The sequence below is a fragment of the Falco biarmicus genome, chromosome 8 (assembly GCF_023638135.1).
Source record: "Falco biarmicus isolate bFalBia1 chromosome 8, bFalBia1.pri, whole genome shotgun sequence".
Taxonomy (NCBI): Eukaryota; Metazoa; Chordata; class Aves; order Falconiformes; family Falconidae; genus Falco; species Falco biarmicus.
In genome coordinates, this window is record NC_079295.1 from 14,154,561 (window position 1) to 14,178,601 (window position 24,041).

A 24,041-nucleotide genomic window follows, 5' to 3' on the forward strand; every position below is an offset into this window, starting at 1 on the left:
GTATCAGTCCCAACATCAGCATTCTAAAGCCTTTAGCCTGTTTTTTTCCTAGCAACTTGGACTGGAAAAGTATAGAGCATGTTTTCAAATCACAACTGTGCTTATTGATAAATAATCATGTATTTAGAGGTCAGCTAACTTACCACAACCTTCTTTTCTAATGGAGAGAGTAATTTCAGTGCTGTATATTCATTAACAACTCATTTATGTGTAATTTTACATTGTACATGCTACAGAAACACAACTACTTGATTTCACTAAAGTGAAGCTGTCAATTGCTGAAAATACAACAGGCAAGCACAGGAGGGAACTACCTGCCACACTGATGTCTCTCGTGACTGATTCTGAGCATACCTGTTAACCTTTGGAACGTCATCATGACATTGATCACATTTTGCACACATACCAAGGGTCAAAATACAAGTTGCCTTGCCTTGTCAGGCAAGTTTAGATCACCCTGTCTATCTTTCAGCTGGAGACACCACATACATTTTTACTGCAATAGATGTTTGAGCCTTGGATCATCACGCCGGTTAGAAATGCTGTAATTGCCATCAGTGGGAATACCCCCAGATTCAGACTGCTTCAGATTATCACCCTGCAATTGCTTAAAACCAACATAAAATAACACAGCCATAGAAAAGAAAGGGCTGTATTCCCTTCATCTCCCACCATAGATCATGCTGCTTACTCTGGTGGCAGTGCCAGCTTCCATGGACCTAGAGCATTCATCAGATGAGTCTCAGAGCACAGAAAACTTCAGCCTCATCTTTCTGCACTACCTTTTCTCTGACCTATGAAAGCATAAATCATTGTGCAGAACCTCATTATGTTAGAGACTGTACAAATACAGAGGAAAAAGTCAAGGAGGAAAATGTTTACAGAAAATGCTAATTTCTGTGAAGTTCATAAAAACTGTACCAACTAAGTATTTCCTTCATATAATACTTGTATTTCTGATTTACTTGCTGCAATAGCTATTTTCATTATAATTGTTTTAAAACCAGTTCTTTTGGAACATTCAGTTTTCTGGAGGAAGGTTGAACTATCTTGCGCCCAGATCATATCCTGGGTCAGCATGTTCAAAAGCTTAGTTTCGGTTTTTCACTAAGCAGTAAATCAAATCATCCAGCTAATTTCAGAGGTATATTCAGTTGTGAACAGCACACATCAGGGAAGACGGAAACAATACTAAGGATGGAAAATGAACAGCTGTATTAACGGCAACCAGAAATAATTAAGGAAACCAAACAAAGGAGTTGTGAGAGAAAATTAAAAGGACTAAAAATAAGTCTATTTTGCTGTGAAATAACTATGAGAGGAAAGGAATTATACAATTCTCCATATGGTTTTGTTTCATTCTTTCCATTGGGGTACTCTGTCCCTACTGCAATGTAAAAAGAGTTTCCTAAAAGAAACACACAGAAGTAGGTAATTTGTCTCTTTTTTTTAAGACAGTCCTCCCTGGTTTCAGTGTGAAGAGGAGCTTTAGATATGAAGACTCCCATCAGCTTGTAGTTTTTGGAGAGAAAATATAACTGTTTGCAATGTAGCCCAAACAAAGAGCAACAGAAAGTACTGGAACTAGATTTTGAACAGTTTGCTCTGAAATTGTGGGATATAAGTTCTTGAGGCTCCTAAGCTTTACTGTTGTTTTACTAGTTTTTTACTTTAAAATTTATTTTCTTGTTCCTGTACACATGCTCTGACTGCCTCTGGCAGACATTCTCAGAACATACTGAATGCATACCAACAAAACCACAATAGTTACAAAGCATTTCAAGCAGCTGCTACCTAATTTTAAAATGCAGAAGAGAGTTACTGCCAGAATCACCTTTTTGAAGTAAATGTAGATGCTAGGCAGCTTCCAAGAATGTGCAAGACAGTGTCAATGTCTCCTTTTTCCCAGAGGAGATTTAATATTCATGCTTCCAGAAACAATCCTAATCCCATTGATATACCTGAGAGAGCAATCTGTGTTCTCTGCCTTAAAAGTAATTCAAATCCACAAAGTCAGAAGAATAGCATGAAGGCTATTGGTACCCCTGTACTGGAGAACAGACAATCTGAGTGCTGGTATCTGCTCCTGCTCATGCACTTTACTTGGAAAGGTTATTGGAGAAACATATAAACAGTCCTGGAAGCTAGGTCTGGAATCCAGTAACTCTCCTTCTCTAACTGTGGGTTTGGTCTAGCCAGAGGTGAGAATTCAAATTAACTAAAGGCTCTGGACACATTCTCCGAAAGCCTGGTAGGAAGCTTGTTCTTTTACACCTTTGTTTTGTCCTAGGCTCACTATATCTTGGACCACTTTTCCCCCCAATCTCTTAACATTTCCTCTCTGACAGAAAATCTGCTTCCTTTTGTACTCTCTCCCTGATTGTCCTTTAGATTTGTCACTGAACCCTAAAACAGATACCGATAATTTAGAAGTTTTTACCATTTGACTTTCAAAATTAACTCTCTGATGAGATTAAGGATAGATAAATTCAATGCCATTAATTGCTCTATCTGGCTTGAGTCAAGATAATTATGAAACTTCAACTTACAGTTATTCTGCATTTAGAATATTAGATAGATGAGTAACAAATGAGTTTCATTAGCAGTATTATTAAATGCAGGCACTCCACTAAAAGGCTAAATGCACTTTAAAGGTCATATAACTACACCGGACAGCTGAAACACATTAAATCTACAGATTACAAACTATGCAATGCACAACATAAGCATAAACACACAGGTTACTGAACGTTAGTTTGAAGCACACTGGAAATTCTCCAGCATAAAAGTTACAAAAATTTCAAGAAATAGATTTATCAAGTTATTGCCCATATAACTACTTTTTAATGAACCCTTTCATGTGAGACACACTGACAGGTGAAAAGGCCACAGTAGAATGTGTTTTAATCATCATAACCTCCTCAACATTGCTCTGTGTGCATTACACACAAAGTAAACTTGATTACAATTCTCAAATTCACCTTAAAAAATAAATTTACTGTGGATATGGATACTTGCTGTCTTCAGAGACAATCACAAACTCTCTCCTAACAGAATTAAATAATGAGCAGAAGATTACAAAGGGAAAAGGCTGACAATTTTTCCCAAGTAAGTGCCTAGCAATTCCTACAGCATGCCTTTGCCGTTCCTATCTATACTGTCAGCTGGACTTCCTGTCTTTGCATCTGTCCATAAGACATTCAGGAAGGAAGGTTTATATCTTTACATGTTTTCCATGAAGTACTTTGATGACTAATTTATAGAGTACTGAGTCACATTGACCTTCTACATACTGCCTCCATCCAAATTGTTATTGTTCTCCCTACTCCGCTTTTCCCATTGTTATGCTCCTTTTCCTCATTTAAGTTGTATTTAGGTTTTCTAAAACAGTTATTTACCTTTTAGCAAACTTTTTTAAAAGAATACAGGCTTGTATCACTGTTTTTCATTACATAGTTACTAAAAATGAAGTTTATGTCAATCCTTCCAAGTAAAATATTACCAAAACACCAATAATATTCTGGGGTTTCAGAGTGGGTGGGGGTGGTGTGTTTGTTACATTGGCAGCGCTGTAAGCCTCATTCACAACCCTCCTCATTGTTCTAGGGGTTTTTGTTTCTTGAGAATTTCAATATAGATTGTGAGTACAATTCACTTATAGTAGCCTTAGCTTAATTTGATTTTCCTAAAATGTTCTGTATTTCTCAAAATATTAATTGCCTCAAATGTTACATACTTTAGCAGGATTTGAAATAGCCTGGCAGACCACTGTGCCTGAATCAAGCCTCCCTTGGAGTTACTGTAATGGAGAAATTGTTTTTTTTTAAAAAGAGCTTGTTTTCAAACTCCAGCTATTGTTCAAAATTAACATATTCACCTTTAGGATGGCTTTTTTTCAAGGGACTGTCTTGGAGCTCTAAATACCTTAGTCTGAGATTCTGACAACCAATTAGTTGTATTAGGTGTTATTCCTAATCATTAAAGTATATTCACTGTCCTACTGTTTCAGATTTACAGAGAAAAAGTGTCTCCCTTTTTGCAGCACTCATTGCTGGACTTTGAATCTAAACATCTGACTACTCCATCTACCCATTCTAAAGAAAACATAGCAGTAGATAACTCCTTTCTGACAGCCAAAGAAAAAAAAGATATCTCTCATGTAAAACTGAAAGTCTGTTACAAAGTACTTACCAAACTCCTAGCAACAGTTCTTGAAGAAAGAAGGAATTCCTGAATCAGTGCTGAATATGATCCTCCCCTAGTAATTCACGTTGCAGGGGTGTGGTGTAAAGCTTCAAAGGCAGGACTGCAACCCGATCTTCCCAGAGCAGGCTCTTCTTGCCTGTGGATTAATCGGCTAGCTGTTCCTGCTTCTTGTAGAGCACATGGGTTCACTCTGGGTAGAAGTCAGACATCTGAAGCAGCGTCAGGGACGCTTCCTGTTTAGTTTTCTGATCTCCCTGCAGTTAGAGCAACTGTTTTCTAAACAGCACTAGCTAAAATGAAATGTGTTTTTTAAAAAAATGAGACACAGTCTATATGATATTCTGTTCCTTGTATCTTGCAGGCTTTAATACGGTTCATGAGGATGCCACATTCATTGCCTACTCAAGAGATACACATTGTGGCTTAGTGTTGGGTTTTGTCTGTTTGTTTTTAAATAAAGCCATGCTATTCACTCTAGATCCAGGCTCCATTCATCACAGTATCTGGAGCTGTACTACAAAGGCTATTCTGCCTTCTATTAGAACATACCAACTATTTACAAATCACACTAGTATGTGCTACAAGTAAGTTAAGTGTCATTAAGTGTACCATGGCTGAAGACAGGGATGGGGACTCTAGTTGTAAGACTGAGACCTTGTAGCTTGTAGATGTAGAGACAGACAACCAGCATCTCAGTCCTGGACACATGGGATGAGAATTTCCCAGATAATGAATTAAACAGCAACAAAGACAGAAATAACAGCTGAAGAACAGTAACTTACACGGTTAGTAGCTGTAACTAATTGCAATTATTTGTGGGCAAAGACAAGCAGGTGGGTTAAGTCACTTTCTTTGGAGAGTTTATTCATCTGCTTGTCACCATGCTGAAACAGATTAGAAGTTTCTCATAGTTAACAGATTAATTCTCTCTGACACAAGCTGAAGCACTCCTGGCAGCTTCTTAGGTATCCTGTCTGTTGTTCCTGACTGTAGGAATGTTTGCAATACTTCAGGGCAAAGTCAGTAGTGAAGTGGAGTCTACTGACTATTAACTGGGTCAATAATCAAATGGATTAACTGCCCTGAAATGGACTGGAAGCAGTCACAAAGTAAAGAGACAGTTTAAATGCTGAGAATGGGGTTCTACCATGCAGTTACTAATTACCAACTCATAGCTCAGATAAAGCAAGGAGCAGTGCAGGTCAGGAGAAGTCAGTTAAATAGAAATGGTTAGTCTGTCATTTGTGTGACACCAAGCCTCTGATAAACGTATTTTGGGGGCCTGTGTATTAAGACTTAGCATCTATCAATGCTATCCATAAATCTCTTTGAGGGTCACAAGTAAGACAGCCCAAAACAGAAGTACTAAAATGACACCAAAATTTAAAGAAATCTCAGTCTGTGATTCTATTACAATAGAAATAAAACCAACTAGATTTCAAAAAAAATACATACTTCATTTTGCTTTTCTTAGGATGCATCTATGTGGGTAAAAAGAGATGGTTTCAAATTGGCTCCACTCCACAAGTCATTTACAGATAAGCTGCTTTATTTTTAGTCATATCGGATGCTGAAAGGTCTGAATTTACCAGTCCATGCAAATATATACTGAATCCAAGTGCCTTACCTGGTCAAAACTTCAAGTGCAAGATCTCACTCAAGTCACTCAGATTTGGGGTGCAAAATAATAAAGTAATTCTGGAAGAACAGGGCACAGATGAAAAAAAAAAAAAAGAAAATGCTACAGTTTTAAAACACATTTGTCTTCTTATGGTCAAACAAGTTGAGAATCACATACAAAGAAAAGTACTTTGGGGAACATATAAGAGAATGAAACCCCGTAGTTGGATTAAAGGTTAGATTAAGATAGCTTTAGTAAATGATGAAACAGGATAAGAGTAAATATACCACCACATGCATGAAGAACACATATTCAAAAGAAAAATTCAAAGGAAACAGTATTTCATATTAAGATTAATATTTTTGCTTTCTATTCTGTTACTGTCTCTCCAGTTTCCATGTACTGTCCATTTTGTTGTCAGGAGAGCCTCTGGACTCCTTTGCATTATAACTATAACATAAAAGGCTTCAGCTAAAACTGGAATCAGAATTTGAAGATGGGAAAAAAACTGTTTTGAACTTTTAGTGGGATCAAAGAATTCCATTCAGCTATGACCTGGCCTAGGCCATCACAGTAACCTCTGGCTCGCCCTGAAACCTGCTGATAGCTTAAGACAGTTGTCAATAGTTAAAGATCCACAGTGGAAAAAGTCCCTACAACTCTAAAAAACATTTTTTGTTCCTTTTTAGAAGGGGCTCTCAAGATGAGCAAAATTAAATCTGTGAGCTCTAAAACACTGAAAAACACTTTTCTAAGGTCCCATGGGACTTTAGAAACCTCTCAAAAAGTAAAACTTGCGAATCATGAAACTCACCAACCTAGCTTCTCCTTAAGAGATCACTGAACTGGTTATTTTTATTAAGCTTTGTTGCTGTTCTGAAGAACCCAAGAATCCATACTTAGGAATTTTCTAACCTTTGAGTATGTGCCATTATCATTATATTCTCTCTTCATGTTTATTTATAGCATGTGCTATGTGAATCAATTGCCAATACAAAGATTACCATTAGGAAGATCACCATTTTGCATGTCTTGTGAGGTCAACCCACAGAGTCAAGCTCTGGCCAGTTATGCAACAGTAGGAACTGTACACATTATTGAATCAGTGTGAGAAAAGACCATTTACAGTACATACATCAGAGGCCAGCTACCAAATTCTGCTTGTTTTTCAAAGATTCCACTGGCAGACAGCAGGGTCAGTACAAGCATAATATTCCAGAACCCTTTACAAGATGCTCTATGCTGTCTTATTTTGAAATTACTTGGGTTTGACAGTCAAAAGAAAATCCAAGGAGCATTCATATGATTCTTATTCTACAGTCAAAATAGCTTTACTCAGGGATTACAACCCCAGAACATCACAGATTAGAGAAGGACACAAAAGGCCCAGCTGGAAGGTCTGAAGTACAGCAGAGAAGACCAGTGCCACTGAATGCATTCCAGATCATTCTTATCACTGAGAACTTCCATAAATAAATTTGACACAAGCACAGTTTATACTGCATTTCTGTAAAAATAAAAATAATAAAATTTACTTACACTCCATTTTTCATGGCCTCTATACCTCACTATAACTTATCTCATCAGTAAACAGATGTATGTAAGAGCACAACTAAAGTTAACTGAAACAGAGATGTCATTAAAAAAAAAAAAAGCGCCTTGGACAAGGCTCTGCAGAGTTTCAAGCTAAGAATATTGGATTTTAGCCTTCTGACAGTGCATAGAATTGCTACTGAGAAATTAGGATAACAGGGAATAAATAAATAAATAGATAGATAGATAAATAAATAACTAAATGGAGAAAGCTTTATACAAGATGTCAGCATCATTACAAGCAGACACTGCTTGAAAAGGCACACTGGCTACCATCTGATCACAGGAAGAATCCTTTAGCTCCATGTTCTTAACTGGTAGTTCTCACTGCGGAGCTTTCTGTTAATAGCTCCACTTTTTCCAACAGCAAAAACAGGAGAGAATGTGCCATCCCAGTACAACCCCTAGTTTGGAGCTGTCTTAGCTCCTGGTCTGCAGATTAAGGCTAACTAACAATCCTGATGGTAAAATTCTTAGGATTTGAAAAATGCTTAAAACCCACAGGTGAAACTCTTTCTTGACTCACACCAGTGACTTCAGGTCAGATACTCCACCCTCCTCTCTCCCTTATCAGCCATAGTACTACCACAGCCTACATTTCCACTGCAGTGTGGCAAGCTACTACTAGTTTTATGCTGGGAGCATTGTTAGTGCCAGCAACACATCAGGAAAATGGAAGACAAGGGTTCATAACTAACCTAATAGCTTCAGAGGACTGGGGCAGTATCATTGTCTTCTGGAATGTCTGTCATCATTCTGGGTTGGAGGTCATGCCAAGACCAAAAAGAGGGAAAGACAGTGAATTTCAAATTCTCCTATACTGTGCCTCTTTATTTGTATAAAGTGGATATTCTTTAGCAGAACATGTCGTACTTAACCTAAGTGCTAAATACAGGGTGTTCAGATATGAAAATTATACACAAATGCCCAATTTTGTTATTGTTTTACTGTACCTGAAAAGAGATAAAGCAACACAAAGCTATATGAAAAGTTTTGTGTATGCATATATAACGTATGTATCATTACTTGGAACTCTATCATCCCTGAAGTGAGATTTACTACATAACACAGTTGGAAAAATACAAAAGCATTTGCTTACACAAGCTGTTCTTCCAGTCATAACACAAATGCCTCTCTCAGTGGGGGTGTGACATTGCTTGATATTTAACATAGATGTTTGTGATGTTTTGTTGCCCCCTAGTGATATAACTTCATTTTTCCACTGCTTAGGTCTTTAAAAATTTTCATAGTGGTAATAAGACCTTCTGGTCTGCTGCCTTCAATACACTGAATCATAACTTTACACTTCTACTTGGTGCTTGAATTAGATGAAAAGACACAGGTATTCCTGAATCCTTATAAGGAGCAAGATAGCAAGTTTGCATAACCACCAGCATAGTTGGCTTGTCCCATTTTGCTTAAAGTCAGAGCTAAGATATAGCAGTCACTGCCACCACAGAGCAAAAGCACCCAAGGGCCTTTTCCTCAGCACAGAAACTAATCATCTTACAAAGTGCAATGCAAATGTGACTAAGGCTTAAATTTTTGTTCTTTTCCTTGTATCACTAGTCAAACTTGCCTTTTGTCAGAGGACAGACGTGACAAACTTTCACTTTTCCTTATTTTCAGTTGGGTAGTTGTTTCCTTTCCAATTCTTTTAATCAGTTTTCTCTGTACATTTCTTTTTGCTTATGAGCTTACGTAACTCACACACTTGTTTCATCATTCATTGATTTCTTAACAGTAAAAAGGTAGGCAACCTGGACCATGCTTTAAAGTTCAAATCCTAAAGAATTAGTTCCTATTACTACATTTTCGAAAAGCCCAGAAATAAGCTACTTCTGTACTTTCTGATTATTGTAATTGTACTACAGAACATATAATGTAAAGTTTTGAATAATGTGAAGATTTCAAGCCTCGGTTCTAACCAAAAACCTTCTGGATATCTGAGGAAGCAGGGAGTCAGGTCATTACCAGATATCACTCATTTTCAGAGCCAGAAGCTATGTGAGGTTTCAATTTCATTCTAAAACTCACACTGACTTCAAGCAGAATAAGGGACTTCTTACATAAAATGGCAGTAAGTATTTTTGTCACCTTAACACAAGGAAGGTTTCTTAATTCTTTTTTGGTCTTTATATCAATAATTTATTAAAAATTGAAAGAACTTGCCATCTTAAAGTTGATTTAGATCAAAGTTTGATCATATCTGAATCAAGATATAATAGAAGTATTACCTACTGAATTCTATTGTTGTTGGTAACTAATAAAAAAAAAGGATATGAAATGCTGCATAGTCTTGTTAAACAAATTGCCTCCCTGGACAAAGCACTTGTTTTGAAATAATTTATTCCCCACTTGGCTCAGCTAATGTCTAATTCTGAAACAGATATGGGTAAATTAAACATTTATATAATTTTTCTAGATTAGATATTTATCATGTTTTGCATCCTCAAGCAGTGTCTGTTTATCCTCCCAATCTAAGCCTTCCTTTTCAATCCATGTCCTTTAGCATTCATTCCAAATGCGAATAGAGTCTAGAACTGACTAGTTTAGTCACTGGATGTCACTGCTGCAGCTCTAAAAGCTTAGTATTTTATGTGAAAACAGAAGGCAAGTATATTTGTATGTATTTTATTCCTTCACCATTATTAAAGGATTGTATTCCTGCTGAGGTTGAAGTCAGAATGAGTTTTATTACAGGTTGAGTATTTAGAATTTTTCAGGCCTGAGGATAATTCATGCTTTTACAGGAGACTATTCTACTATTGGCTTTTTATTTCTGTTTTTAAAATCTGTTTCTATTTTAATTTTAAGATGTGCTCTTTCTTAGTTCTTTGTTTCTACTGCTTTGATAATAGTTTTATTTATGAATTTATTTTTATATATACACCATACACAATTCTGGTACTACGTATATACATATATATACACACCAGTACCAGAATTATATACATATCTGTGCATATGTATGGACATATAACATAAACATACAATCTCTAAAAACATTCCAAAATAATTTTCATGGTAAGTTCATATAAGCAATAAATGTAAATGATTAATTGTTATAGAAATAAAACACCTACTCTTTGCCTTAACAAGCCTGAGGCAAAGCTAGACAGTAAGAGAAATGCCAACCTACATGTTCATAATTTTGAAAATTCAGTAACTTAATCATGTGCATCAGTAGTTTACAAAGTTAGTCTTACTTCTTACAGGGGCTTTTCCAAAACCCCTTGAAGTGTACTACGTCAGCAGCAAAGTTATCAATAGAAATACACTATCACAGTATTCTTTAACTGTTTCCACCTCTCACTCACATGAAACAAAATGAAATTAAATGGAATCAGGTTTTGGACAGACAACCGCCAAACAAGCAGAATTTCCTATTCATTGGACTTTCTGCTGATTTCTCAGAGAGCTGTGAGCATGCCTGTGCTTCCTTTGACTTGACAAATGAATAGAAGTGAACGTTATTTTCTCTATGGTGAATTTTACTAGGAGACACTAGTTGTAAATGCCTCTATGAACAGAACCCAGGTCACCTTCTGTGCCATTATGTTTTTTAATATGCCAGTTTCTCACAGGTTGAATCCTCCTATATTGTATGACTGGGGAATAAATAAAGAAGGTACAGGAAGTGTTCAAACCATGACATAAGGAACAACAATAGGATTTTCACAATATGCTTTCAGAAAAGTATTTTGAGGGTATAAGTGAGCAAAGGAGATGGCAACTAAGGCACCATCCGCTGCCAGTTCTGGGATGTCTGAGAAGCTAATAATGAAGCATTTACCAGCAAACATGCCAAACCTGTATCCACCCCTCAAGCCTCTGCTGCTGCAGTGTCAGACCTGCTTCCTTCTGTCCACCCCACCTCCACGCTGTGCGGTACCCTCTTGCCAAGAGTGGCTCCCAGCATCCTTGCTCCAGATGTCGTTTTTTTCTATCACCTGCTGACTCCTAATGTCTGAATCAGACATACAAAGGCAATCCAAGCACAAAAGCAGGAAACCTACTTCCAAACCCTTCTGGACTGCTAAAAAAGACAACAAAGCATCACCAACAACTACTATGATAAAGATCCACACTTCCTGGGGTGGCTGCTTCCTCACTAACTCACTGGCTTCCAGGCTTCCAGCCTGCCAGATGTTTATTTGGAGAGGAAAACACTTCTCTAGGAGATACAGAGGAGGGCAAAAGTTGTTCGGGAAACACTGCATAAGCTTTGGCTGTCTTCAGCTGCTATCCAGTATCTAAGACACATCTCTAAGCTCAACAAGCTCTTCAAGTGTTCTCATGAGAAGTCATTAGATGATTAAAAACAGTCTGTTGTTCCTGTGTGATAGCTATTGCAGTGGACATGCTTACCAGAGAATGGAGAACAATTACCTACACAGTGTTCATAACTCCTAGAAAACACCAAACAATTGTCTCCCCTTTGCCATGTTCCTGCTCTGCAGGAAGCTGGGAACAACTTGTGTTTCTTTCCCAGGTGATGGAACATTAATCCATCTTCAGCAAAGCTCATGCTACCTAGCAGTGATTTTAAAAAAAAATAAAGATTTTTTAAAAATCTTATTTCTTTCAGTATTCTTACTACTTTTTCCAGTAATAGAGAATAAATAGTAAATAGTGAGCAAATTAGATACAAATTGGATTCCTTCAGGAAATAAAGTATCATTTTTTCACTTGAGTTACATCACTTACCACCTTGAGTTCTAGTCTTTGTTTACCTGGCTTACTCATTTAAATCACACAGTTTGTTATACTGGATTTTTCTGGGTGAAAGGAGGAACAAATTACTAGTGTGTGGAAGCCTCATGACTTTTTCTGTGTAAAAAGCAATTCCCATAGGTGAATGCCATTTCACATTAAGCTTTTTTAGTAGCAAACTTAAAAATCAGAAAAGCTTAATTTCCTTTGATGATCATTGTAATATTGAGTTTAAAAATGCAATATTAAAAAGAGAAGAGAAATTAATTTATCTTTTCACTTTCTTGCTTGAGAAGCGCCATTCTTGATCAAAACTAGAACAATTTTTACAGACTATATAAGAAAATCTTGCCAAGACATGTTAAACAGGCAAGGAATAACAGAGTATGTGGAAAGACTGCAAAAGATCAAATAAATTATTCTTGATTGAATCATTTGGTGCCACAGCTATAATTTGTAATGTTTTTGAAGTGAAGTACTATAAGTTTTATTTTATTGCTCATGTGGAAATTGGAGCAGAAGCATGCTCCTGGATCATGGAAATAATATAACATGTTAGTAAGAAGAAAAAAGGAAAAAAAAAAAACCCAACCAAAAAAACCCCAAAACCACAGCCAACTTTGGCTAGGAAATGCATGAAACAGTATTGGGAAGTATAAGCTTTGCAACATGAACCAAAGTCAAGTCAAATCTACCTAGCTGTATTTTTTAGAGACTCGGAGCAATTAAGCCTCATCTGCTGCAGCTCATACCTTCTGTAAAGGTTAGGACAACCTGCCTTTTCAACCTCTCCAGTCCTAGACCACAACAGCAACTGAAAAGCCAAGAGCACAGCCTTTAAAAAGCCAAAAGATGAGGTGCATCAATTTGCAGCGATCACTTAGCAACAAGACAAGATTACGTTACAAAGGAATTAATATTCCCATTGCTTTCCTGTCCCTTCACCCAACCACTGCTGTGTTCTGCTTTGTAGTTTGGGATTGAGCATATACATTTTTTAAACAGTCATAAATACATGTATGCCATTACCTTATAAGGATAAAAATAGCGACCTTATTTTCCAAGCACTTTGATAGTGTCATATGGAAACTAGTAGTTGTTTTTCTGAGTTTGTTTTCAGAGTTTAGTTTGGTGGTTTTTTCCCTTCATGTTAAGGGTGACCTGTGTTGCTGATAACATCTGTCCAGAAAGAAGGAAAAGTCATTTGCCTGATTCTCTGTGTGTGGTCAAACAGACAATGAACTGATGGAAGAGATTAAAGGATGAAAAGAAGATGGCTCAGCCTATATTTATTGTGCAGATCTGTAAAAAAAATATGGTAAATAACAATTTCACATCCAGAAATGCAAGCTAGAAAGCCCAAAGTATAGTCAAAAGCTACCCCTTCTGCATTTATGAATAAATCAAAATGCACGGGTCTCCACTTTATAAACTAAATTGTGCATGGAACAGTTATTACCCCGTTATACAGAGAAACTGTACAGACACAGCAAGAAGCTTCAGCTTTGTAAAACAAAAAATAAAATTACAGCCCACACAATAAGTATTCTCTCCATATAGGCAGAACTACTTGCCCTTCATTTATTATTTCCTTGCACTGTTACAAATTAAAGCAAAAAACCCACCCCCTTGGGCCTTATGTTCACAAACACATTGACAGTATCTTTCCATCCTACTCTGTGAAACTACTTACTTTTGTAATGAACAGGGTGGACAGGAAGCTATCTTAATTGGGCTGGAATACAGGTTTTCTGAATGATGTGCAGGAGACATTACTGAACTATATTTGACATACATCATATTTAGGGTGTATTTGGACCGTGGTAGTACAGCAACGATTACTGGATGAATGATTACATAAATCCACTAGTATTATTACTAGTCTGGAAAACCTAGGCAGTCATAGAAGAGCCCCTAAGAAGTTCTCTTCCCCTCAAATCCAGTGCTATGGTCAACTTAGAGTGACAATGACTCTGAAGAGCCAGCCTGTATAGCATATGCTATGCTGTTGAATTTCTGTAGCCATATTTAAAACACAGCACAGATTAGTTTCTAAATATTCACTCAAGCAAATCACAAAGTTTTGTCCCTCTTTTCCCTCCAGTCAGATATTCTCCCTCTCAGAAAAACATAAAATTTAATCCAATTGAATAGTTTTTACCTTAGACCTAGTATTGTATTTTAAGGTTTCAGGTTTTGGTATACATTTTGTATGGCTTATCTGAGACAGTCTGACTTATGATTAAAAAAAAAGAAAAGAAAAACAGAAAACCAAACAAAATACCTTGTTTAAATTATATGTAAATTCCAGCTACCGCACAAAATATGGAAGTTCTGTTGGCATTGGCATACTAGTACATAGACATACTAGAATAGCATTCTATTCAAGAACTCATGCGTTTGTTACTTTTGAGATACTTTCTCTGGAAGACCTAGGCAACCTGAGTTCTTATATCTTGCTCATTTAAAAGACCAGTAGTTGTACTACTATTGCCCAATGCAAGCATATGAATCATTCCATTTAAATGAGAGACAGAATCAAAACTGTACTAGATACCTAGCACTCTTAGCCGCATTTGCTTAAGTTTAAGGGTGAACACCAATTCCATGGTTTTAGTCTGTAAAAAACACACTTCCTAATGTACAGAATATCCATCTATGAATAGAGGGAATTTTAAACTACAAAAAACTTTCTATTTGTCTCCCAGAGTGTTAGTTACTCAAGAAGGGGTAAAACGTACACTGTTTTTGAAAACTGCATCTCATTAATGTTTCCATCATGCTGTCTGATAATTCAGTTTCATACTAGATATTTCTTCAATAAAACAGGGCATGTTATAACAATGTGCTTTGACCCAAGACTGAAAATCAAAAATATTTGTAGCAGTAGCTGTGCAACTGTCACAAATAGTCTCATTTTCCATACATATGGAATACATTTGCAAATGTTGGTCACAGGTCTAAACATATTTCCTTTAAATACCTGTAGGTGGTGGTAAAATACAGTTATTGCTTTAAAAAGTGACAATCACAAGGTAACTCTGCAGCAAAGCTACTCATGAAGACAGACAGCCTTCCTGGTTGTGCAGATTTACTTCAAGGAAATGTAGCTGAATCAGAAATCAGATTGAAGTGCATTATTTGTGTTTTCCTCAGGTACTTATTGCAATAGCTTTTCTCATATGGCCACATCTTATAGTACATATAGTTTCCAAGACTGAAGTTGCAAAATATAAGGGTATTTTTCTAATTGTTGGAAATACCCAGTAACAGCAACATAAACTGTGAGAACATAGTTGTCATGAATATGGCATAACTATAAAGGAAAAGAAACATAAACATGTTTCCTCAAAAACTGCCCTTTCAGGTTGTACATTGCATCTTGATTATCACAAATTCTGCCATTTGGTATAAATTACAACAATGCAGCTACTAATAATAGCTCTCTGGGCATCAGTCCAGTTTGCTGAAATGAAGCAGAACTAGCTAGCTTCCACACAAACATATAATGGAAAAAACCAATTATTTGCCAGGCATAATTAACATGTGGTAACATAATAATCAACACCAGATGAATCCATACTTTCTGGTTTCAAAGAATGCATAATAATTCCACATTGGTGATTATTTATATAAAAACTAAAGTGTTTCAATTATGGACATACTTTATGGTAAAAGTCATAGCTTGAGCCATTTCCCATAGTTTTAACACTTTACATTTAATTTCCAAGCTCCATTCAGCATTTTAAAATTATGAAACTTAAGAAAACAAGTTTCAGTAGGAGAACAAACGACTTTAATAGTTTCAGAACTTTTAAAAGATAAATAAGGCACAGTAAAAAAAATATGTCAGCAAAAATTTATGTAAGTAATTAAATGCTTATAATGTTTGTGAACAAAGCTTTATGCATATCATGTAAAAAAATGGCATAATTTGGGAACAACATAAAGCATGAAGGGGAAGGGACCCCTTAAGTGCCTGAATCCAGTTCTGTCCATTTCAAAGGTAGCTATAGAACAAAGTCAAAGCACACAGAACATCAAACTGCCTCTTGCTCCTCTGCAACAAACTGCAAGCCACAGATGCGCTTTCCCTACATGCATCATAAAACCCAAGGAACAAAACACAGAAAGCTATGTTTACCCTGCAATTAACAAGAAAAGGGCAAGAAAGCAATTATATGACTGACAGGTTAAGTTCCTAAAAGAACAGGAAGTTTATTTGTTAAAAATAGTATGGAAACTGACATTTATTTATTCTAGCTTTCCTTTAAGTGCAAAGTTAAGCTACTGTCAAAAAAAAGTAAATTGCATGGGAAGTAGAATTCATACAAAAATAAAATTCTTTACACTGGAGTTCTTCACCAAGATGTACACCACTCAGCATGTTCTTTTGATTAAAATGTAATTTATGGTTTCTTCTTCCCCCCCCCCCCCCCCCCCCTTCCAGACATTAACCTCTTCCTTGTAGTTAATTTGGAAGTTTAAATACAATGTAACATGATTCAGATGCAGGAAAGCACCATACACAGGTTTATAATGGAACAGGAATTTCACAGAGATCATGGCACTGCTTCAGAGCTAGCGCAGGCTATTGCTCTAAGCGTGCAAGAACATTATCTTCCGGCCTAGTTTTCAAAGGAAAATATAAACAAATATTAAATTTGGCAAGGTCATCACACTGAAAAAAACCTTGAAAACCTGCACAGGATTAACAATTCTGTTACTTCCTTTGGCAAATTTTCAGCTGTTTGCCCACCTCTCCTCAGAGATCTTTTTGGATTAGAGGATATCTTTAGCGTTTGCTTTTGCTTTCTGATGTCTTCCTGAAGCTGTGCCACCTATTTTGGTGGCAAAAACAGGATTACAAATTGGTAGTAGGACCAACTACATATTGGTACTGAGAAACCAGTTTTTATTCTTGGATCTTCACACAGAAGATCAAAGCTTCAATGAGGGTTGCCCCTCTCCCTTGGGAGCTGCTTTAAAGCTGAAGTTCTTACCCTTGGCCCCCACCTGAGCTACACCGCAGCAGCATTGCTGCCATGCCTGTGCCCAGTCATTGATCCTGCCCCAAACACTGACTTTCTTGACCTCAGACCCACCTCATCACTATGCAACTTACCTGGCAATTACCCAGCTGTATCTGACCCTGGTTATTCTTTCCAGACCTGATTGCAGCCTTGTCTTGCTGACTTGACTTCGCAGCTTGACCTTGCACCTGTCTCATCACCAGAGACTTGTCTGATGATCTAGACTCTTAGCTGACCCTGGCTGCCGTCACCACGGCTGCCCTACTTGCCTTACTCTCATAATGTAGGACTGGACTTGCACCGGCATTGCCCTTCCCTGCCTTACTGTGCTTGGCTCCCAGTTGCTCTTCCCTTGTGTAACAACCTGCCTTCTCTCTTTCCTGGACAACCTGATGCCTATTTTCTTCAAGGGATGTTGCATTTTACAGCTAAAATACTTCTTACAGTCTAAAAGCCCTCTACCTCCAAAAGGTGGATGTCCTGTTCTCTCCCAGCCTACTACCTTTCTTCCCCATTTTGTTTCCTGCCATCACAGCCACCCTTCTTCTGAACCCTTCTGTCCTCACCCAGCTTACTAATGCACAGCAAGGGAATCAACAAGTTTGTTCAGAGAAAGGGGAGGTGATTCACATACCCAGGTGGATGTAAGAGGGAATGAAGGAGTAGGGACTATCCCTTTTTGGTGACATTGAGTTGCTGCACTGGCTCCACCACAAAAGCAACTGCACTTTCAGTTTCTTTATTTCATAGTGTATCTTAGTTCTTAATTTACCTTTAGTTAATACCTCATTCTCAACTTTGCAAGTCCTCATCTGCCACTATAAACCTTTAATAAAAAACCCAAAGCACTGACAAAGAAAGAAAATGTCCATGTTTTAAATCTAATTGCAGCTGAAAGTGAGCAGGAAACATGCCTTTATCACCTTTTTTTTCTCCCTAGTGCAGTAACTGCACTAGGGGTGTGGGGTGATGGTGTCCCACTATTGCTTTCAGAAGTATCCCGAAAATCTCACCTACCTTTTCTGCATATCCTCATTCTAACGAGTTCCATGACTATGATCAGCAATAAAAAACATAAGTCATACTCCTCTTGTCAATCCTCCCACTATCCTAGCTATGCATATGCTACATAGACATCAGCTGCTCAATGAAGAAATCCATATCAGGAATGGCAAACTACTCACACAGTGGGTCTGTCACATTTTGAATTTGTTAACAAAGCATATGAAGTAAGAGACATAAGCGATGTGCAGTTTATTTCAAAGTTCAGATTGGCTCATGATGTTATTCACGGCATGTATAAAGGGACATACATAACACCAGCTCTTTTGGAGTTGAAAGTTCATTGATTAGGTAGGGGAACACCAAAGTGACTGTAAGAAAAACAGGCCACATTTCCAAGATAGACTATTTGAAAATTAATCCTCTGCAAAGTTTAACCATTCTGCCACCTTACTACACAACAAAAATGGTGATCTTCAATACAGAATTATTTTACCAAATATAAAAATTAAATTTCTTTATTCAAATACAACTTGGGAGGATTTGAGTTCCATTTAATGTGCTAAACTCAGACTGAAGTTTGAAGTGCCTTCTGAAATTTACTGGTCATAAAGTCTGTTAATGGCAAAGCAGTAGAGTACAGAAGTACAAGAGAGGCTGAAACTGACATATTTGTATTCATTATCATGGCAATACCTTAAAACTAAAGGTAAAATTCTGTTCTCTGACTATAATATAACTATTTCTATTGAATAAAGTAACTGCTGATACTGTTGGTGAATAAGTAATTTGTTCCACTGCTCATGGACCCTTCCTCTGAAAAGCCTTGGAAAGGTCACTGATACAAAAAGAAAGCCAAATCCGAGCAAGAGAAAAATGTAGCCTGATCAACAGCTGTTAAAAATCATACTTTCTTTTCTTTCTACTCTACAAATCCCATGTTTTGGTCAGTCTGACCATGCTCAATATTTTGGAGAAAACAAGCCAGGACACCTAAATTTGCAAAGCTTTAGAGTCAAAACTGAATAAGATGCCATAAAGGGAGAGCAAAGGAACAGGTCAGTCCATATAGTCAGGGTTGGTCTGAAGCAGTGAAATCAATGTTTATCAATTTGTATGTATTTTTACAGTGGGAGAAGAGATACATACTGCTTATGCAGCCTATTCTATTCCTAGAGAGATAGGGAAAGACAAAGTAACAACCACTATGCAACACATTCTTTAACAACTCTGTCCAGCAGAATCCATCAGAAATCCGTTAAGCGTCTTATCCAATCCCATCATAGCACTTAGAGAAAGCTCCCAGGCATGTTTCATCAGTCTCTAATATGGTCATCAGTAACCGCGAAGTACAAGGGAAGGTTTAGAAGCAGTGGCTTTCACAAGCTAGCCTGGAGGGAAAGGGATTTTCATGGGCTACCCTGAGACCTACTAGTGCCATGGGAAAGAAAATCCTGAGCCAGAAATACAGTGCCTGGTCAATATTCTATGAATGGTTTTACTACCACTCTTGGAAACTAATGAATCCTCTGTTTCATTCTAGTGGTTAACCACATCCAATGCACTGTTCTCTTAAAGGCACTTACCATTCAGATCCAGTATTCCAGAACCTAGGTAGGGAATAAAACTGCTTGTTATGTTGGATCTGATAGCACAAAGGAAATTTTCATTCATTCTGTCATTTCTCATTAACCCAGACTAAGGTCACTGTTGTAGCATTGTGTTTACGGACACAGAAGTCAGTTCCATATACTAGAAGTGCTCCAAAAGGCATATTTAAAACTGTCCAAATGTTCCTGTGGGTTATTGTTTCCTTTTTTTAGTTTATGATATCAACACCTAGACAAAAAGGTGTTTTCATACTCAAAGCAGATCCAGTGGAAGCAGAAGCATTTTTTCTTAAGGAGTTTATTTAGCAGTTTACATATATGACAAACAGATGCTGCTACTCTAATTTATTCATAACATACCATGTTGATATCTAGAGAGGCACAGAGAAGACTTGTCTGACCTTTACCATCCCTCATCTCTTCTGCAATACTTATGTTCAAGCTGCAATACCCAAGGAGCACTTTGTGGTGCTGGCAGCTAGTTTACATCCACTAATGAAAACATTCATTTCCTTCTCCTCTTGCCACAAAGAAGCTGAGAGCTTTCATGACATGCAAAGCAGAACAAAGACATTGCTTCTATAATCACTTCCTTAACAACTTACTCCCAACCATACACAATTCTGCTCTCTCCTATCAGGACACAGCATACACCAAATCTCTGAATTATGCAAGAACTAGTGTAGTTACTATCCTCATCAGTAAAGTCACTGAACACAGTTAACAAAGACTCATAGCTAAACGCACTAAGCTGACCTTAACATTTCCAGTATATCAGAAAGCCCACATTTACATGCAAACCTGACCTGAAAATAAGCACATCACATGCAGTTTCCACCTGCCCATCAGCTGTGACTGTTCCTGTATTTCAGATGCTCGTGTTGAGTGATGGGCAGGACTGCTTTTCAAGCAAGCATCTATAATGTTATGGCAAAGACAACACATTTAGACAGCTTCAAACACGCAAGTAAACTAGTACTTTTTCTACTCACCTAGGTTGATCACAATATTGGTAAATCACTCATTATTTGGTACTGCTCCTTCTGTAAGACTGCATTAAAGTGAAAGGAATGCTGAACTTAAAGCAAGCCTTTTTTTTTTTTTTTTTACTTTTAAAATAAAGAAAAAACACACCCCCAAAAATGCACCCTCTCTCCCCTCACGCACCCTCTCTCTCACCCTCTCTCCCCTCACGCACCCTCTCTCACCCTCTCCCCTCACGCACCCTCTCTCTCACCCCCTCTCTCTCACCCCCTCTCCCCTCACGCACCCTCTCACCCCCTCTCCCCTCACGCACCCTCTCTCTCACCCTCTCCCCTCACGCACCCTCTCTCACCCTCTCCCCTCACGCACCCTCTCTCTCACCCCCTCTCCCCTCACGCACCCTCTCTCTCACCCCCTCTCCCCTCACGCACCCTCTCTCTCACCCTCTCCCCTCACGCACCCTCTCTCACCCTCTCCCCTCACGCACCCTCTCTCTCACCCTCTCCCCTCACGCACCCTCTCTCTCACCCTCTCCCCTCACGCACCCTCTCTCTCACCCCCTCTCCCCTCACACACCCTCTCTCTCACCCTCTCCCCTCACGCACCCTCTCTCTCACCCTCTCCCCTCACGCACCCTCTCTCTCACCCCCTCTCCCCTCACGCACCCTCTCTCTCACCCTCTCTCCCCTCACGCACCCTCTCTCTCACCCTCTCTCCCCTCAGGCATCCCCTCCCCCTCCCCCTCTCACGCACCAACACAAAATAAAACCGCTTTTCCTAAGTTAAATGTAGTATTTCCGAAATTGGGTGCGCTAAACGGTTTTCACAGCGAGCCGGGGCGCCAACGCCTCAGCCCGCCGGCACACCTGGCCAGCAACGGCTGCGGCACGGCACGGCGCCCGCCCGCCCGCGGCGCTGCGGCTCCCCGGCCGGCGGGGGCTCACCTGCTGCCGCCGCTGCCGGAGGGCGCCTGGGCCGGGGGCTCCGCCACCGAGCTGCCCTTCGCTCCCCACCCGCCTCAGCGCGGCCCCTCAGGCTCCAGGCCCCGCCGGGCGAACGGAGCCGGGCGTCTGGAACGATATAGGCAAAAAAATACAGGCCAAAGCAATAAAGCTCAAAAAATTTGTACAGGGACAAGGTAGGGTCACGCTAGCCCTCGTGACTGATGTGAAAGCAAAAAGTGTTAGAGATACACTGCATGGTACCTGTGTGGTCTGGTGAAGAATTTTTTTACCAAAAGGAAACTCTTCTCTGTCACCTACAGTGTTCCATTGTGCCCCAAAGTTATACTTCTCAAAAGCCTGCCAAAATAAACTTATTTCCCTAACTTCCACCAAGCTTTCTCCAGCCTTGGAGCTGCCAAGTATCCTGTTCTCAGTATTAGGTAAATCTTCAGTGTTTAGATACTTGAAATCACACAGTACACCATGACTTTGCTGCAAAATTTCAAACTGTGTGAAAATCTGCAAAACCCTCTGGTAACTTAGACCAGTAGAGGGGAGCGTGGACAGAAGCTCCCACCAAAGCTGAGCACATGGTGCTATGCACGTTTACTAGTCTATCTTCCTCTAAAAAGACAGGAAAAGCAAAATAGTGATGGATCCAAGGGTTTAATGTCCCAGCATTGCAGACAGGGCTTGGAGTCACCAGTCATAGATATACTTCTCAGAAATACAAAGTCTGGAACTGAAATCCCAGTGTCAGGAACCTCGAAAATAGACTCCAAAGTCACTCAGACTCTAATGTAAAACATCACCCCAAAGTTTTCCTCCTCTGCTTTACTACTCACATGCAACACAAACATGCTGTGAAAACATGCAGTCAAATAAATTTTGATTTTAAAACCAACAAAATACATTGTGAACACACTCATAGGCCCGCACCTTTCTTTGATGAAAGGTCGTAAAGGTCTAGTTATGCAAAGTCAGCCAAGGAGTTGCTCTACTACCCAGTTTCTCAGTATCACTGCCAAGAAAACAAGCAGAACTGCTGTAGTTTTGGTTGAAGCATGCCTTTCTGATGCCAAGAGACACTGCAAATTAGCTAAGCCTCATTCAGGAAAAATTTGTATCAGTTTTCCATCTCCAATGAGACTCGCGTGAGCAGTTCCAGCTGTGTGAAAAGAATGTTTGGCTGATAAATACTGTGAGAAGACAAGGGCCAAATGGAGCTGGCTGTGGTACCAGGTAAGGTGGTGAAAATCTCTTCGGTAACACAGGCTAGCTGGAGTCCTGCCAGGCTTTCACCCGAGCTGTACAGCTGCTGCAAGTGAACACAGCAAGGAGAGAGCAGGTTTCCATCATGCATAATGGTTGCTTGGGAAGACAAATGCCATCACTCCAAACATCCTCCTACCTTCCTCCTTCTTCCCCCAGCTTTATCGCTGAGCATGACACCATATGGTATGGAATATCCCTTTGGTCAGTTGAGGTCAGCTGCCCTGGCTGTGTCCCCTCCAGCTCCTGGTGCATCCCCAGCCTGCTCGCTGGCAGGGCAGTCTGAGAAGCAGAAAAGGCCCTGGGGCTCTGTGTAAGCGCTGCTCAGCAATAAATCCCTGCATTACCATCACTGTTTTCAGCACAAACCCAAAACATAGCACCAATACCAGCTGGTATGAAGAAAATTAAGTGTACCCCAGCCAAAACCAGCATACAGGTTTTCTGTCTTTCCAATTAATTTGAAATTCCTGCTTCTCTTGGGTTACCCAAACCTCCACACCAAGAGCTCAACTGCAAGAGTTACAGATATTTTCAAGTGGAGACTCCAACCCACACAAAATGCCTTATTTGTATTCACTTCTCCGTTATATAAAATGCTATTTAAAGGCCCTTGCTCCTGGGGGCCTGTCAAAAGTCTCTTTTAGCAGTGTGACTAACTAAAAAGGAACACAAGACAGGAGGAGCTCAAGGCATTTCCAAGTCTCATCTGTGCAGAATCACTCCAGATTATCTTTTCAGAATTGCCAAAGTCCCATTGATTTAGATGGCTTAGTAAACCTATTTTCTCCAGGAAGTGCTTCCTTGCACCTTCCTCAGGGACACCTGAGCTTTTGTGGTTAGTTCTAGCTCCTTTCCTGCAGCTTCCAAGGGGTTACAACTCTCTTCCCTTACTACATCTTAAGTGCTAGAAGAGGGCAAAAAAAAAAAAAAAAAAAGCCAAACACTGACACTCTTACAAAGCAGCAGCCAGTAGTACTCCCCAGGCTCAGGTGTTTCAGGACAGCTGAAAGCTCTTGAGTTCCTATTGAATGTGTATACCAACACTAATTTTCTCTTC

The 24,041-nt window shown here is 39.0% G+C and overlaps 1 protein-coding gene across 6 annotated transcripts in view; it reads right to left on the reverse strand.

Annotated features, from left to right (window-relative positions):
* The window catches only part of TFPI (tissue factor pathway inhibitor), a 35,940-nt gene extending 31,546 nt beyond the window's left edge, over positions 1 to 4,394 (reverse strand). For 2 of the 6 annotated variants that reach the window (XM_056348067.1, XM_056348065.1), the window contains exons 1-2: positions 4,192 to 4,391; positions 692 to 794 (exon numbers count right to left, since the gene is read on the reverse strand). The gene's annotated coding sequence lies outside the window, so the exon portion shown is untranslated. Of the gene's footprint in view, positions 1 to 691; positions 795 to 4,191 lie in introns of all 6 variants that reach the window. The other 4 variants (XM_056348068.1, XM_056348064.1, XM_056348066.1 and 1 more) reach the window with 4 other exon arrangements.
* Between the last annotated feature and the right edge of the window lie 19,647 nt (positions 4,395 to 24,041).